The sequence below is a fragment of the Pezoporus occidentalis genome, unplaced genomic scaffold (genome assembly GCF_034315485.1).
Source record: "Pezoporus occidentalis ecotype Australia unplaced genomic scaffold, CSIRO_AGI_Poc_V1 ctg55, whole genome shotgun sequence".
Taxonomy (NCBI): domain Eukaryota; kingdom Metazoa; phylum Chordata; class Aves; order Psittaciformes; family Psittacidae; genus Pezoporus; species Pezoporus occidentalis.
In genome coordinates this window covers 4,706,367-4,722,466 of record NW_026915888.1, presented here as the reverse complement: position 1 = coordinate 4,722,466, position 16,100 = coordinate 4,706,367, and positions in this window count along the sequence as shown.

Genomic DNA, 16,100 nt, shown 5'->3' with positions numbered 1-16,100 from the left:
CCAATGGCAGATGTATTTCTGCCCCTTTTTCACTCCTGGGCTGCCACCAGCACAGGTTTCTGTTGGTTGAACTTGGATGGTGGTTTGGCCTTTAGGAGGTTTTGCCACACTGTTGTGGTCTGGAATGGGAAAGGGCAATGAGGGAGCTTTGCTTTAACTGTTTGCTATAACAATATTTCTATAGCTTTTACCATCACAGAGCCTCGTTGCTTTACTGCATTCCTGTCAGTGCCACTTGATTTCCCTTTCTGTCCTCCCTTTTCCGTGTGCTGATGCAGCAATCGGGTGTCTGCAGAGGTTTCCATACCTGGCTCCACTCATGGAGCGGAGCTGGGTAATGTTCAGTGATGATCTGACACAACCTGAATTGTGTCTTAAGTTGTGTAAGTGGTGCTGAGCCATCTTGAGGAGGAAGTGTCCTTTATGAAATCTTTTCTTTGTTGAGAGCCTCAAAGAAGCTTTTCAGTTGAGGTTGTATCTTCAAATTTATTGTTCTGAGAGGTTAAAAACCAGATGAGCTGTAATGTTCTTTCCTCTCAGGTCATTCTGCAGTACCCTTTCTACCTGGGAAGGAGAGAGATGCTTTTTTATCTTCTTTGAGGCTAAAGCCAAAGACTTTTTCTTGTCTATAGCATTGCAGTGAACTCTGTTAGGAATGTATTTACCCACGGTAAATGTATTCCCCTTGTTTCATCTGTTACAGTTTCTGCTGTATTATTAAGCTGTTCCCATTAAAAATGGGCAGAAATGTACGCCCATTGTGCTGGATGTCTAATGTGCTGGATGGTTTAAAGCATGGCAAGAAGCAGTTGACATCAACTTACAGGCGTGTTTTCAACTGCAGTTGGTGGAAGCTGTTTACTGAGCTTTGTGTGAGAACTTGAACCTGCAAATTCCAACTCCATAATTCACTTGTACGTGGGAACCTGATTTGAGATCTGAGCAGCTTTGAGCCCACTGTCAGGTCGGGAGCTCTCCCTGTCCTGGGCGCAGAAGCGGAGATCCCTGCGCTGGGCTCTGGTGCGTGTGAGCGCTCACAGGTAACCTCGGTCAGTGTTCGCCTTACCGGCACTGCTGGCAAGGATCTCTTGGAGGCAGCACCATGGGAGCGGGTGTGCGAAGGCACAGAAACATCCTGGCTATGGCCTGGGCTGATCTAAAAGGAACGTTCCTAAACCCCGTGCTGGGAAAGTGCCCGGGCTCCAGCGGCACCGCCTTCCAAACGCTGCGGGTGCTGCAGTGCACAGGGCTCAGGTCTGTTCCTGTGGATGTCGAGTGAGGTTCCCTGTGCCAGAGCAACCTGGGAGGCCGAAAGGATTTTGTTTATCCAAGGAGAAGGCTACAGATGGGTTGAGAAGGGTACCAATGGTTTCACGCCCGCTGGATGGGTTGTGTGGGGTGCAAGGCCCCTCGAGCTGCCTTGCTCCTCTCATACCCGGGTTGGGGAATTCTGACCTTGGATTTCTGTTTCTGCCAGGAGCACTCAGTCCTGGTGTCTCTGCACCTAATACAAACCACAGGATGCCTTTTTGCCTTAATTACGCAGACCATTGCCTCAGTGCTCCCAAGATTTTATCCACTGTGACTCTTTTTAACCTTGTGAAAGTGCAGTGATGGAAGATGCATCAGCAATTTCTGGTCTTGCTCCGTTTCCAGCGGTGCCTGCCCGCTCACTTAGCAGCATAATGAATGAGCTCACAGAGGCTTTTCTGTGTCTGTCTTTCGGCTGTTTGAAAGAAGGAGCTGTGTTTTGGCCACTGAGACAGATGGTGGAGAGGCAAGGTGAACTGAAGTTTGCCTTTTTTCGTACCTCTCTAACAGAATATGATTAAACATTAAAGCCATGCAGTTAATTCTGCTGTATTTACCAAAAGAACATTTTCTGAGGAGTGGTTGTTATGGCAACAGTAGCCCTCTGTCCTCCCAATTGGAAAAGATTTATTTTAAAGGAGCTAAACCCCCTTAAATATTCAGCAAGTATAAAAAGGTGAGATCAGAATATTCATCCTGCCCATCCTCCACCGAGCTTCGGAAACTTCCATGATGAGGAGACGGTGCAGCGTGGCAAGCAGGAAAGGCTTGGGGACAAATGAGGGCAATAGGGCATTGATAAAGGGAAACGTGACTGCTCGAGTGGGGACACATCATCCTATGTATGGCAGCAGCAACAGGGCTCCAGCCGTGGGGCCTGAACCCTGCTGCACCAATGGAGCCTGGTCTTAGGGGTCCTGTGGGCCTTGTAACAAGTCACTTATGTCTGTGTGATGCGCTGGTGTGTTCTCCTTGTGCTGTAGGGTGGCTCCGGAACGGGTCTCTGTGGTGTGCGAAAGGAATTTTGGATTCAGCTTAGCAGAAAGCAGCAGAGGGACGGCCCCAGGCGACAGCTGAAAATACTGGGATGTGCTGAACCCTCACATGAGTGAAGGGAGTGTTCCTGGGCTAGTAACAAAAGAGAGCCCCAAACCTGCAGCAGACAGCGGGAAAATTGTTCCCTGAAGTACTCTCAAATGAGAATGGGGCTCCAGCGTCGCTGTATTCCTGGTTCTTTTGTGCTCGCTTTCAAAAAACATTTGGGGCTTAACGATAGATTAAAGCATTGTTACCTTTTCCCCGCTGAAAACTGATTAGAAACGTCTCGAGTTGGAATTTTCTGGGCTTTGATGTTTCTTTAGCTGTGCCCGCACTTGAGCATCTGCTGTGTTCCTGATACTTTCCTGACAGGGATTTCTTCCTTCATGAGTTGCTTTCAGGTTACAACCGGGATACGGCTGAATCTGAGCACTATAATGAGGCAGGAAACTTGTCTTGGGAGGCAGGTGGTTAAATGCCAGGCATCACCTTTTCCATGGGCTCCGCGTAGTGGTGGCATTTCCACAGTAGCAGAGGAACCCCGGTGGGTTGCAGTCAGGATTATGTGTGGTGCCAGGATGTTCCCATGTAAGCATTTTGATTATAATTAAGAAAGACACTGCTTGCAAACTCCTATCTGAATTTAACTCTCAATATTTCACTGTATGCCAGAAAAAAGTTTATTAAGCTTTTCTGATCAAATAGGAACCAACATAGGGAATGCTGCTTGACTCAGTCTTTGGTTTTGAGAACGGGAGGAGGGGAATATCGCTTTCAATGGGGAAAAAAGTGGAATTTACCCTCTTCCCAGCCTCTGCAGCAGCACAGCTCTTGGTGTCAGTCCAAATATCGCAGCTGCACTGGAGGCAGAATGCATTGTGGCCACCGGTGTCCAGGCTCTCACTGCCATGAACGTGTTTGCTCCCTGTAGAAGTAACTCCCAGCCACTACCCCTGGGTACCCCTGTGGAGCCGTTGCACCAGTGTGGGCTGGGTTTGCTTTGCCATCTCTTTGGGGCAGAAACTGGGTTCTGCACAAACCATTAACGCTGCCTGTGCCACTTCTCCTCTATCGGCTCGTCCTTTGCAGAGTGTTAATGCCAGCTTGCCCGCTGTCTGGGGGAGAAAGTGCACTCAGTTCTACCTGTGGTGCATCTTGTTCTGTTCCTTGGAGCTTTTCTAAAGAGGTGCTGTTTTTCCTGTTGGATTTTGCACTAGAGAAAATGATGTTTGTGTAACTTTGAGGATCTCTGTCCTGTCAAATCCATCCTCTGCTGTAAGGCTGTTAAACTGTTTTCAAGCACTGTCTTTTGCTTTCCCGGCTGTATTTGAGGTGTTTGGGTACAGGAAGTGCTGGCAGCAGAGGTGCTGGTTCCAAGATTCTTCCATTTAGGACAGTTCCCTCGTGGGTCAGGGGGCAGCTCCCTGTGCCCAGGCATCTCCCACCCAATGCTGGTTCTAGGGCTTGCCCGTGTTGTGGTTTGCCCTCATGGGCCAGGGCTGGGACTCCCCACATGGCTGCAGGGAACTCCTCAAGGCTGAAGGAAGCCGCTGGTGCCTTCCCAGGGCGGCACCGGCTGTCACAGACAAACCCAGAGGCGGCAAAAGGCCCATTCCCACCCTTAGTTCTACCCATTTAACGGCGCCGGAGGTGCGTGTCCTGCCCCCTGGTTATGGGCCCTTTCCTCCCTCCGCAGGACCTGCTCCTGCCCCTCAGCAGCATTCCCCTCCCGGCCGCCTGGGGCTCGGTGCGCGGTTAGTGGCTGAGGCTCTCCGCAGCGGAGCGGCAGCCGGGCCGGAGGTCAGCGCCGCAGCTCCTCCAGGGCTGGCTTGGAACGCGGAGCTGCTGCCGGGCTCCGGCGAGCGCCAGCTCCCACCTCCTCCGCCCTGATGAGCGCTCCTGGGGAGCTGCACCCTTAATGAGCCTGCACGCTCCCAAGGGCAGCTCCTGAGCACAGCAATGGATGGGGAGAGCCCTCGAGGGCAGGGCTTGAGCAAAGGACCCAGTCTCTGATGCTGATCTGCATCAGCGCCACACGCATCCCTGTAATTCCACCTCTGACGGTGTTTAAAACACGCGAGCTCTCCCGACTCCAGGGAAGAGCACTCGCGTTCCTGTGAGATGGGTCCTGAGCTGAACGTTTCGGATCAGGCAAAGATTCGTAATGAGCTACGAAGGTGAATTTCTTGCCTGGATGTCGGTGCCTGTTTTCTGTGGCCTGGGGACAAGTGGCTGGTGCTGAGAACAGAGATAAGGGCTTTGGCTGATGCTCACAGGTGGCAAGCACTGCAAATCCAATCCCCTCTCTCAGTTCTGGTTCTGCGGCAGACTCAAAGTTTCACAGTCCATTTGTTAAAGTCCATTTTAGAAACTCTCGAACAAATGTGTTCTGCTTCTCTGCTTTGATTTATTTTCATGAGAAGTGAATAAAATAAATAGTTATTCCCCCAAAATAAAAGTGCTCAGGGAGGAGCTGTTTGAATATGGCAAAAATGTTTAAAAAACATAATGGTAAAAATGAAGATCTTTTTTGTGCTCTTCCTAAGAAGAGGCCACAGCAGAAGCCAGAGGAGGCTGCTCTTACCGGGCTGCTGTTACACAGCAATCCAAGCTCCTCCACACCGGTAAAACTGACACTTAATTGGTGCTGTCTGCATCATTTCAAAGCTATTCAGTGTTAAATGTTTGGGGTGTGAGGTTGCTGGAGCCATCACTAGAGGTGATTGCCAATGATAAAAGCAATTTTATTCCATATGTTTTCAGAGTAATTTTGATTTATTTTTTATATGTATGGCTGGAGGTCATTCCAGTCTGGTTGTTTTTATGTATATTTAAGTATGAAATGAATTCATCATGAAATGGTTCAGCACTTCCAATTAATTTTAATGGGATACTAGTTTCAACCTCATTGGATCAGAGCCTGGGAATTGAAAAGTAGTTGAGCTTTTTAATAAACCCTTACAAATCTTGTTCTTAGTGTTGCACGTGATTTATCAGGCCTGGGCTAAAGAAGAGCTTAGAGTATCAATTTATCCTGACAGTCTGTGTCTCTGCTGCTTAATTTCATTAATAAAGAAACATTTGCACAGAGCATTCGGAACCATGTGGGGCTGCTACCACGGCCGAGAGTTATTCAGCTCGGAATAAGGGATTGCTTCAGGACAACTGGGGAGGGAGGCAGGAGGAGGAGGGTGCCTGGGCTTGAGGAGCCTGTCTTCATGTCAGCTCCTGGTGTCCCGTGTGCGAGTGCTGTGCTGGGGATGCGGTGATGCTCCTTGCGTGGGACTGCTGGATGCTTTCTCCGAGTGCACCAAAACAAAGCAGGGACACCAAGTCTGTGCAGTTTGTCAAGTTTGGTGGTTGCTTCTTTCTCTTTCTTTGCTTTCCCTTCTCTATTCTGTAGAATAGAGAAGCTTATGCAGGAGCTCGTAGATAGGCTGGATCCCTGGCCATGCTCATCTGTGAAGATGGAAACCCCATAGCCTTACTGTGAAGGCAGTGAGGATGAGGAGGGAGCATTGTTAGACGCAGGCTCAGCTGAGACCTAGCTGCTGTTCTGCCCATTTGGCAGGAAGAATTGCAACCAATTACATTATATTAGCACCAGGGTGTATCATAAGGAGGCTTTTCATCCAAGCATCTGATCCAGCCCTATGTGGTTTATGAGATCTGGCAGGAGCCCTGCATAAAATCTGATGGCCTCAGGCAGGTGATTAGTGTAAGCGCAGCATATAATTAGTGATGATGTTTATCGTGCAAATTAATGGAAAGGAAAGCTTTACTTGTGCACATTAAATCAAAGTGTTCGTGTGGGTATATATCTGCAATGAATCCCAGTGTCTTTCCATGCCTGCCCTTCAGTGCAAGTATGGATCCTCCACATCCTGGTGGGTTTGGATCTGCTCGTTGCTGTCTTGAAATGGCACTGGAATTCCCAGCACTGCTTTTCCGGTGACATGGTTATTGCTTCCCTCTGCATCCCACAAGGCTCCGCATCATTCACATCTCCCCCTGCTCCTCCAGCTCCTGCTCTAGCCTTGCTTCACTGGGATAACGCCTGTGCCAGCACCTTCCCCCTGCGGTTCAGCTCCTCCAGTACTAAGTTAAATCCCCCTATGTGCTCAAAGCTGTTTTTCTGTTTTGCCTTATTTTGTGTTAAAAAGTGGTGGGCGGGAGGGAATTTGGAGAAACTTGCTGTGTTTTTACAATCCACACGGAGTGACCCTGATCACCATGCACAGGCTCTGTCTTAGGGGCACTGGAGTATTTTATTGGTTCTCAGGGAGGTTTATGTCCTTCCAAATAAAGTCCCGGCCCCAGAAAGCTGTTGTCCAAGTGCCCTGCTTGTGCAATGATTGCTCCAGAAAAAGAATGCACTGCAAAGATGGAATTCCGAGTGAAACAGAAGAGAAGCAGCAATAAACTCTCTGACCAGAAGCGCAGTTACTGCTTAGTGCTGCCATTCCCTGGTGATAGAGTTAGACCCAGAGCCACTGCTCCAGACAGGATTCTGGCTGTGCCTCAGAACTGCAGGGAACTCTGTGGAAAGTTGTGAGGACGAAGCTGTTTCTGTTGGGTTTAGGGAGAATGGGCTTGGAGGAACACACAAGGGTAGGGTTAGATGAGTAACTCAACCCCACAAACCCCAGAACAGCCCCCAGCTTCAGGCAGAGCTGGGTACAGATTTCTAAAACCATTAATCTCTTCTGCTTCCTCCTGATCTTTGTTCTTTCTTCCTTCTCCTCCCCAGACGCCTCAGTCCTCCTCCAGCTGCATCCCTGCATCCGTACTTCCTTCCGATTGCTTCCAGCTTCTTTGGTTTCACAGTAACTGCTGTGCTCAGCACCCAGCAATTGCTCATAAATCCGGATCTGCAACAGGGTGCCTCTTTAACACCAGTTTTAGCAAGCAGAGCCAGGCCCACTTGGTCTTCATTGTCAGGGATGGTGTTTCCTGATGGATCACTGCAGTTTGGTGAATTGACTCACACACTTTCTGTCTACCTGAGACCAGGGCATCTGAGCTTGTCTCACTGAAACCTGACTGAATCCATCGGCTCGGGGAGGTGGAAAGAGCTCGCTGGGGAAGCACAGGCAGGCAGCTCCATCCGGGGCTCCTTAGGGAATGACAGTAGCTGCCTTTCCGCTCCTTGGGCTATCTCCAGGGCATCTGTGGTCAGCAGGTCCAGGAAAGACATTTCTGATACTGCAGCTGCCCAAGTGGTAGCTGGGGGAGCCAGGGCAGGAGGGGACTGTGCCACCCTGTGCTGAGGACATGCTCATTCGCTGCAGTGAGGCTGTCCATGACCTGCAGAAACCCAGGATGATTTATCAGTTCTCCAGCCTGAAACATCTTTCCCTGCATGATTCCCAAGGGAACAAGCATCTTAATAAAAATCATGGGCAGTAGCAGCTCCATCACTCATCTGCAGAAGAGGCTGATTTCAGCAGTGGGTTATGTGGCCACGCGTGCTCTAGTCCCTGCTCTCTGTCCTCTGAAACCATAAATGCAGTTCCCATGTCTTACATGAGAGGTTTTGTGATTGCTCTGCCCATCTTCCCCTCAGCTGGCTGCTAAGCAGGGCCCTGCTTTCCTTCCTGCCTGTGCTGGCTTCTCACCACTCACAACTGCAGTGTGCTGGCCACATCATGCTGCCGCCTTTGTTTTCTTTACCAGAATAGCTTTCTATTGAGAAATCAATGACCCGAGTTTCTGAATGCTGTGTGCTATATGACAAGGAAGATGCTCTGCTGTGAGGTCAGAGTGGGGATGCAGCCTTGGTCTGCTGAGTGCAGTTCTGGGGATTCTTTTTTCTGCTTCCTTTTTCCCATCTCTCTCATGACCACTTGCTGTGAAGGGGCTGAGAACTGATATTAAAGATACCCTGCAGCCAGGTTTATTAATCAAGACCTTTTTTTATGGTTCAGAGAAGTCTTGTCCTTCCCTTTTGACCCAAGCCTCAAACACATACGTGTTAACTATAGAAGTTTGGAGGGCAGTGGGTGAGGGCTGGTGGTTCTGCACCAGCTCCTCGGATGGGCTGTGAAGTGGTCCTGGGAGAGCCATGAAATGTGTCTTTATTTCTAGCAGTGATAAACCAGGCTTGTTCCTGAATTCTCAGAGGAGCAAAGATAAAGTTCATTTTGGTTGACTGATATTCGCAGCCCTTGGCTGAAATGCTGTGAGAGCAAAAAGCTGCTGTTAGAAGTGGGCCATTGGTCTGCAGGGCTGGGGCTTGGGGGCACTGTGGGGTGGAGGGCTCTGCCGGCCGAGGGACACTGCCTGCCCAGCGGAAGCTTTGGGTTATGGTTTTCTCTGTAAACATGGGGATGTCTGCATGGGCTTTCCTTCTGCTCCTGGCTGTGCCTTCTGGAGGGTGGAAGGTTTAGGTTGATCCCATTAAGTGCAATGTATGTAGATATAAGCCCTCTCCATGCTGAGTGTGGAGTGATAAGGAAGAAAATGTTATGGGAAGTCAATGGATCTCTAGCTTCTATGGGCATGGGTCTTAGGAAATAACATAGGGAAAAAGAGGTTTTCTCTTTCATCTTCTGCAGGTCAGGGAGGAACGTTACCTGCGTGCCCATTTCCCCTGGGTTTGGTGCAGTCTCCAGCCGGATGAGGCAGATGCCGCTCCCTTAACAAATGGGGGGCTTGTCTTGGATAGAGAATTAATAGTGCTGAAACTGCAGGAAAAGGACGTTCAAGGCTGAGCGCTTGGAAGTGGAAAGGTTTTTAGCAAGTTACTTTTCAAAGCGTTCACTAAAAACCTGCCCGAGAGCCACCGGTGGGGAGGCTGCTGCCTCCAAGCGCTCTCTGAAGGCTGGGAAAGCACCAAACCGGCTCTGCCATGTCCCAGCAGTTCTTCAGAAAGGCCATCAAAGTTTATAGCTCTGTATTTCACAGGTCGTCCTGTCCTTGTTCTTTGGTTTGGCACCAGAGGCAGCCCCAGCCAATGCTTTGCTCCAAAGACAGTGTTTCAGTTCCTATAGAGACTGAAACGTTTTCTGTGTTTTCTGTTTCCTGATAACAATCATAATTAAGTTTTATCACAAAGTTTGCAAATGGCTCGGCAGCATTTGAAAACTTACTTCATGCTTTTCAAAGACATCTGCTTTTTTTTTTTTATGCTCCTTGGGGTTTCTTATTTGGTTTGGGTTCATTTTGCTCCCTCTGGAAGGAAGGTGCTTGGGGTGCATGAGGTGAAAGAACACAAAGGTGTCTTGTTGCAGACTTCAGACAAACTCCTCTAGGAGCAAATCCATATCAAATCCATGTAAAATTGGGCTGGTTGGGCATGCGTCTGATGTTCTTGAATGAGTGCATAGAAAACGCTCACCAGAGATTGTCGATTCAGATTTGGGGGCCAGTCAGGCGCTTCTTTAAGCAAACCAAAACGTTTCATCTGCAGTGAGCCCTGGCTGATAGCGGGGCTCTCTTCCTTCTCAAACGAGATGATCGATTGGATCTTTCTTGTCCATACACGCAGATCACCTTCAGCGTTCCGGTGTCCTTGGGTGCTCCCAAACGTCCCTGGGGAAAGTGGCTTGGCTTTTACCCCTGTGGAGCCCAGGGCACGCACGCTGAGCAGATGGGGCAGTGAAAGTCACTGAAGTAACGTTCTGCTTCCCAACTGACGCAGGGGGGTGCTGCTGGGGAGGACCTCCTGTGGGGCTGGGGGAGGCACCTCGCAGGTATTCCCATCCTGACCCTTCTGCTCATCACTGTTGAAGTGACGAGCAATGAGAGGTTGGGGTTGGATTTCTTCGGTATTTTGAAGGGAGGGTTGAGACAATGTCGTATTTTGGTAACTGCTCTGGTGTGTCGTGGGGACTGCAGGGGTCCTGCTCCACTGGCTCCTGGTTCCTCTGACTTTGCTGCTGATAACACTGGGGAAGAGTCCAATGAGGGTACACGTGGGACTGGGAATCCCTTGATTTTGTGAGCCTTTATGCCCCTATATAGCGTCTGCCACTGGACACGGTGTCCCTGGGGCTCTGGGGTGGGTGGTTGTCCACCCAACTCTGCTGCTCTGGCTCTATTACATGGTCCCTTGCCTCTGAGCTTGAGTTATTGCCTGCATGCATGGGTAGAGCCTTTGGAAAAAACTGAGCATGTAATTAAGACTCAGTATATTTTACGGGGATAGCGACTGGAGGAAACAGCTTTTCACCATAGTAATTGTGAGCGCCTGTCAAAAGGGATTCGTGGCAAGGGGAGGTCAGTTGGGAAGAGAGCTGCTGCTGGAGAAATGCCAGCTTCCTTCTTGAATGGACGTAATTGTGTTCATCAGAGTGATGATGTTTTACAGATGCCAAGCATATGGGTGGGCTTGGTGCTCCCAGGGCATGTGCTCTGCTCTGAGACCAAAAACCCCTGAAACCAAACCCACAGCTGCTCCTGAAGGAAGGCAGTGTCAGCAGGTCACACAGAGCCACAGGGTTTGGTGCCAGCTCTTACGCTCTGTGTGAGAACTCATCTTTGGGGTGGTCTTGGTTAAGTTCATGGCTGACAGCGACCAGAAACACGTGCAGACAGTTGCACACGATTCCCTGCTCCTCTCCTGGTTCCCAGGATAAAGGGCTTCATCGTTTGTCTTGCCTCAGCGCCTGCATTTCTGTTTCTGCTGGTACTTTTCTCCAGATGCCCTGGGGTGTATTTAGTAGAGCTGATTTTGATGTTGGTTTCATAGGGGAATACCGCACCATAGCATAGCTGGAGAACAGAGAACCTGGTATTCACTGGCTGTTTTCAGATGCCTGTTGTGGTTTAAGATCTTCTGCAATAACTCCTGGCTCTTCAGTTGGATTTTCAGTGCCTTCCAGTAGTTTTCTCCCTTTCCATGTACATTACCAAGTGCTTTATAGTCACAAGGCCTTTGTATTTATCTTTAAGCAACCAAAGAAACAAATTAGCTAATTTAGCAATGAAAGAGGTGAAGATGCTTTGAGGTCTTTTTGTGAAAGCCATGGTAAACAAACAGTAGTGATTAAATGTATTTATTTTTGAGCCGATTTGCTGACATCTATATACGATGGCAGATACCTGGAGAAATAAAGACAGAGGAAAATAAGGTTTTACTGAAATATTTGGAATGTTGTGCTCTGCAAATACTTGAAGCAGCATATTAATGTATCTTACTTGTTTCCAGTAAGTCATTAGTCGCTTAAGTGAAGTTGCTCATGCCAGTTTTCCCTTTCATTAAATATTCATGTTTACTAATGGAAATGGTCTTGACAAATTGGTCAAACTGAGCGACATAGGAATTTATGCCATAGACTGGAAGAAGTTGCTTTGGAACTCCCAGTGATCTGAAGTAATGCTTGGAATCATTAACACTTCACTGGTTATATAATTAAAAAAACCCTAGAATAAATAGAGCATCCTTTTAAACATAGCAGAGCTGTTTATCTCAGCGCTTAGTATTAATATTCATATGTTTCCCCTGAAAATATCCATGAACTTTTAAAGATGCTTTTCATTGCCAAGCTTCAGGATTCACTCCCCTCCCAGCAGCAGTTATGGTCACCTCGTATTTAGTGTGTGTTGCTCACCCAAGCACCAGGGCATTGCAGGTGACTTTGGTGGTGGATGGGGGTGTCCTCGGGCTGTTGGCACGGTTGTCCCCATTCCGGAGAAGTTACTCAGTGCTGTGCGAAGGAGATGATAAGATTCCCAAGGAAGCAGGGGCTGACCCAGTGTGATGAATTCCATGGGGAATAATTGCATTGGGAAACCGACTGCCTGAGCTCAGGCAAGATTAGCTCCACCGGAGGCAACAATAACAAGTATTAATTAATGGATCTCTATCTCCTCTAAGCATGCTTGTGTGGACAAAGGTGTATGATAAAGTCAGAGAGGGGTAATTTTTCATGGCAACTAATTCAGCCCATTAACCAGTAATTAATTGCCTGTGACTAGTTTCATGGGGACCAGTATTCCAGTTTTCTGCCCCAAAGCATGGCTGCTGGGGGGTCGCAAGGGGAGATAAGATCTTTTCAACAGACACCAGGGTTTTGGTTTTTTTTCCTTCTTTTTAGCCTAAACTCATTCTGGTGAGAACCACGCTGTTTCTTACAATGAAACAAGTGAAATACTTAAGTATAAGCACTAAAGTGTGCTTGTGTCAGTGTGCACTCGGACTTCTGCAGTGATGCCCCAGAGGTGTCCTGCTCCCAGAGACCCCCTCGGAGAATGGGAAGGGGAGGGATGCAGGGGGGTCATGGGCTGAGGAGGGGGACAGGAGCTGCCAGCCCAGCTTTGCCCAGCAGCAGTTGCTCCTGTACCAAGTCTGGAATGACAAATCATTTACTATCCAGTCACCTGGAGCAAACACGCTGCCCCGTGCCCCTCCAGAGCTCAGCCCCAGGAGCATATTGGCAGTACCTGGTGAAGCACAATCCGTGGCAGGACAGAATGTGTTTAATTCACCAACTCTATTACTTGGGGTAACAAGAGCATTCTGTTGCCTCAGTATCAGTCTGTTTTTCCCTCCTAGTTAGTTTTCATCTGCCTGTAAAGCACATTCTAGTGGCAAATCGTTAGTGCAGCAGCTAAGCCCCCCTTGGGAAGGTTGTAACAACCCGTCACAGAAGTGTTTGGACAGAGCCTTGGCGTTTAGGAGCCCAGGGCTCGCTGGCCAATGTTACACTTGCTGCCAAGCCATGCGTGCAGCTTTGTGCGAGACGGTGCGTGCCACGGCTGCCCCTATGGCCATGGGATTGATGCTGCAAATGGGCAGGAAATTGGTTGTGAGAAAATGTACTTTAATTCTATGTAATGTAGGATTTGAGGGCGAAGCATTTAGCGGTAGAGATGGATGAATGTTGTTTAAAATGTACTCGCAGGTATTTGATGAAATTGAAAACATAAATTTGTTTTATGAGCTTTTCTGGGTGTTTTTTCCCATGTGAATTACTTTTCCTTTTGAACGCTCTGAAGCACAGCTCTCACACCTTTGCATCACTGCTATTTTACTCCTTTTACTTGTAAAAGCTCCGCTCCTCCAGTCCCACAATAAAAATACTCCAAGGTGATATTCTGAGGGGCCACATGCCACAGATAGTTCACAGCTAGGATGCATTGGCTGTGAACAGCTCACCTGAGGAGATCTCAGGAGATGTTCTCTAAAAACCATTAGCCACATGCACCCATAGCAGTCAAAGTCTATTAGTGGGTAATTAGAAAAGGGAAAGGGGTTAAAGTTGGTTGAATAAGTGGTTCACTGAGTAATTTGCATAGGACCTAATTGCCTCAGTAATCTCTTGTAATGTACTGGGCACATTCATGGGATAATACATTAGAAATAAGAAGATGGTTGGATAGGGATTAAAATACCCATTGTACCACTTCCCTTGTGCTTTGTGGGCCCCGCAGAGGCAAGAAGCAGCAGAGCTGGGGCTGTGTGTAACCAGTGGGTGGTTGTGTGAGAGGCTTCTGCATCTGGAGAAAGAGTAACCAGCAGATGAGGTAACAGCAGTTTGAATACACATATACATATTAAATCTATAATATCTTTCATATTTCACACTGATAATTTCTGGATGCTGTAAGGGATGATAATTTGCTAGTCTAGGAATTAGAATGGAATTAATATCCTGAAGTAATTGATTTAGTTTGAAGCTTTAATATCCTGGGATAATCAGCTGTGTCCTGGTGTGAACGAAGATAACTACACTTAAGTAGTTTTACAATGTTCTGTTTTGAAGATGTTTTGGCTGTGAGAAAAGATTTGGCTGCCAATAATCCTTGTCACTACAGAAAAGTTACATGGGCAGGATTTGCAGACCCACGTTGATTTTAGTTAATGTTCTGTTGGTTCAGCAGGATGCCAGTCATTACTTTGAGAAATAGACTGATGCTGAGTGATTTGAAAAGCCCAGCTGTGCTCCTTCTGCAGGGTAAACCAGGGCAGCCACGCATTTGTCCTGTGTGCCAGATTTGGGAAGAGAAAAGGTGGGACTGTGCACTTCCATGGGTCAGGAGGGGCTGGAGGGGCTGGAACCTGGAAAACTGTTTGATTTAATACAGTAAATAACCCACCCCTAAAGGCTCAAATAAATGGGATATTTCCTGCTGTGTTTCTTTCCCACTCATCGCTGTAAGCTGGTGCCCTTTGGAGGGCTCCTGGGTTCCAGACTCCTGGACTGCAGCTGTGTGAAGGAGAGCAGAGAGGAAGAGCCAGAGTAAGTACATGTGGTCTGTTAAACAGATGGTATTAGTTGAAAAAACAAGTAAATGGTTTGGCATGATTTGCTCAGAAGCCTTGACTGTGACCAAGTCCCCTCTCCACCAGGCAGGTATTGCCAGAAATCTGCCAACATGCAGGATACTGTGCTAGCAAACAACTCAAGGCTTAATATCTTCTGTAATGTGATTGATGTCTGTAGCTTTGATTTCTCGTGGGCCTCCAGAAACCTGGAGAGGGACTTTTCATAAGGGCATATAGGGACAGGCCAAGGGGAATGGCTTTAACCTGCCCGAGGGGAGACTGAGATGAGCTCTTAGGCAGAAGCTCTTCCTGGGAGGGTGCTGAGGTGCTGGCACAGGGTGCCCAAGACCAGGTTGGACACAGGGGCTTGGAGCAAGCTGCTCTAGTGGAAGGGGTCCCTGCCTGTGGCAAGGGTTGGAGCTGGAGGAGCTCTCAGGTCCCTTCAATCCAAATCAATCTGGGATTCTGTGATTATTTCTTTAGAGACTGGGGAGTCAAAGCAGAGATTCCACAGCTCGCAGGAGTCCGTGGTAGGAAGCTGATGAGGTAAAGCAGGCGGCTGTACCTGAGTAAACTCTGATCCAGAGGCTGCACCACACTGCATCCAGCCTTGTAGGCTTCCACTTCGTGTGAAATGCCATGAGCTGTGCTGTCAGCCGATGGGTTGGGCAGGGTTTCTGGACTGGAGGAAGCACAAAGAGCTGCTGTTGGGCTCTGCAGTCCTTGCCCTGGCAGTGCCTCCAGGCTCGAACTCCCTTATGTGGGCAATTGTGAAAGTCAGAACTGAGCAAGCAGCGCCCATGACCAGTGTAAACACCGAACCCCTCTGCGGAGGGTGGGCAGTGTGTCCAGATCCCAGGCTTCCCGGGGTGCAAGGCGTCTCGGAGGTGGCTAATGGCTTGGTTTGTGTTGCTGAAAGAGCTTTCCCTGCCAGTCCCCAGCTGCTCCAGGCTCGTCCTTGGCTCTGTGCTAACAAACATGCATTCAGCCAGAAAAGCAAAGAGCTGGGTCTGAAATACGGTGATCAGACAGCTCACATCATGCTCCGTTGATTGCTTTTCCCTGGCGACTGGAAGAGTTAATCTCTTTCAACAGTGACATGATCAACATTTAACATTAAATCTCAAGAAATAATAAGAAAAGAGGTAGAGTATAGGTAAGAAATGGGAAATATCTCCCTAGATTAAACCACTAAATGTCAAAGTTACGTAAGAACTTTATCTGGGGTAAATCAAGATGGAACCAATATGAAATTTCTCAAATGCCATCTGCTTCACATTCACTCAGTGCTTGCTGTCATCCAGCGGTAATAATTCTGGGCAGCCCAGGCATGCAAAAAATGCTGCTTTATTATCACATAGAGCCAGGTATCAGTCTGGAAAGGATGGGCTGGAGTTCAATAAATCCTTTAGTCCCTGCGCACCCTGTACAAGTCAGCACATTACCAGCGGGGCAGGAGGACAGGCGCTGGTCACAGCCTTAGGTACCCATATGGTGTACAAATGAGCTGTTTAACCCTTACGTTTTGGACGCTGTTAAT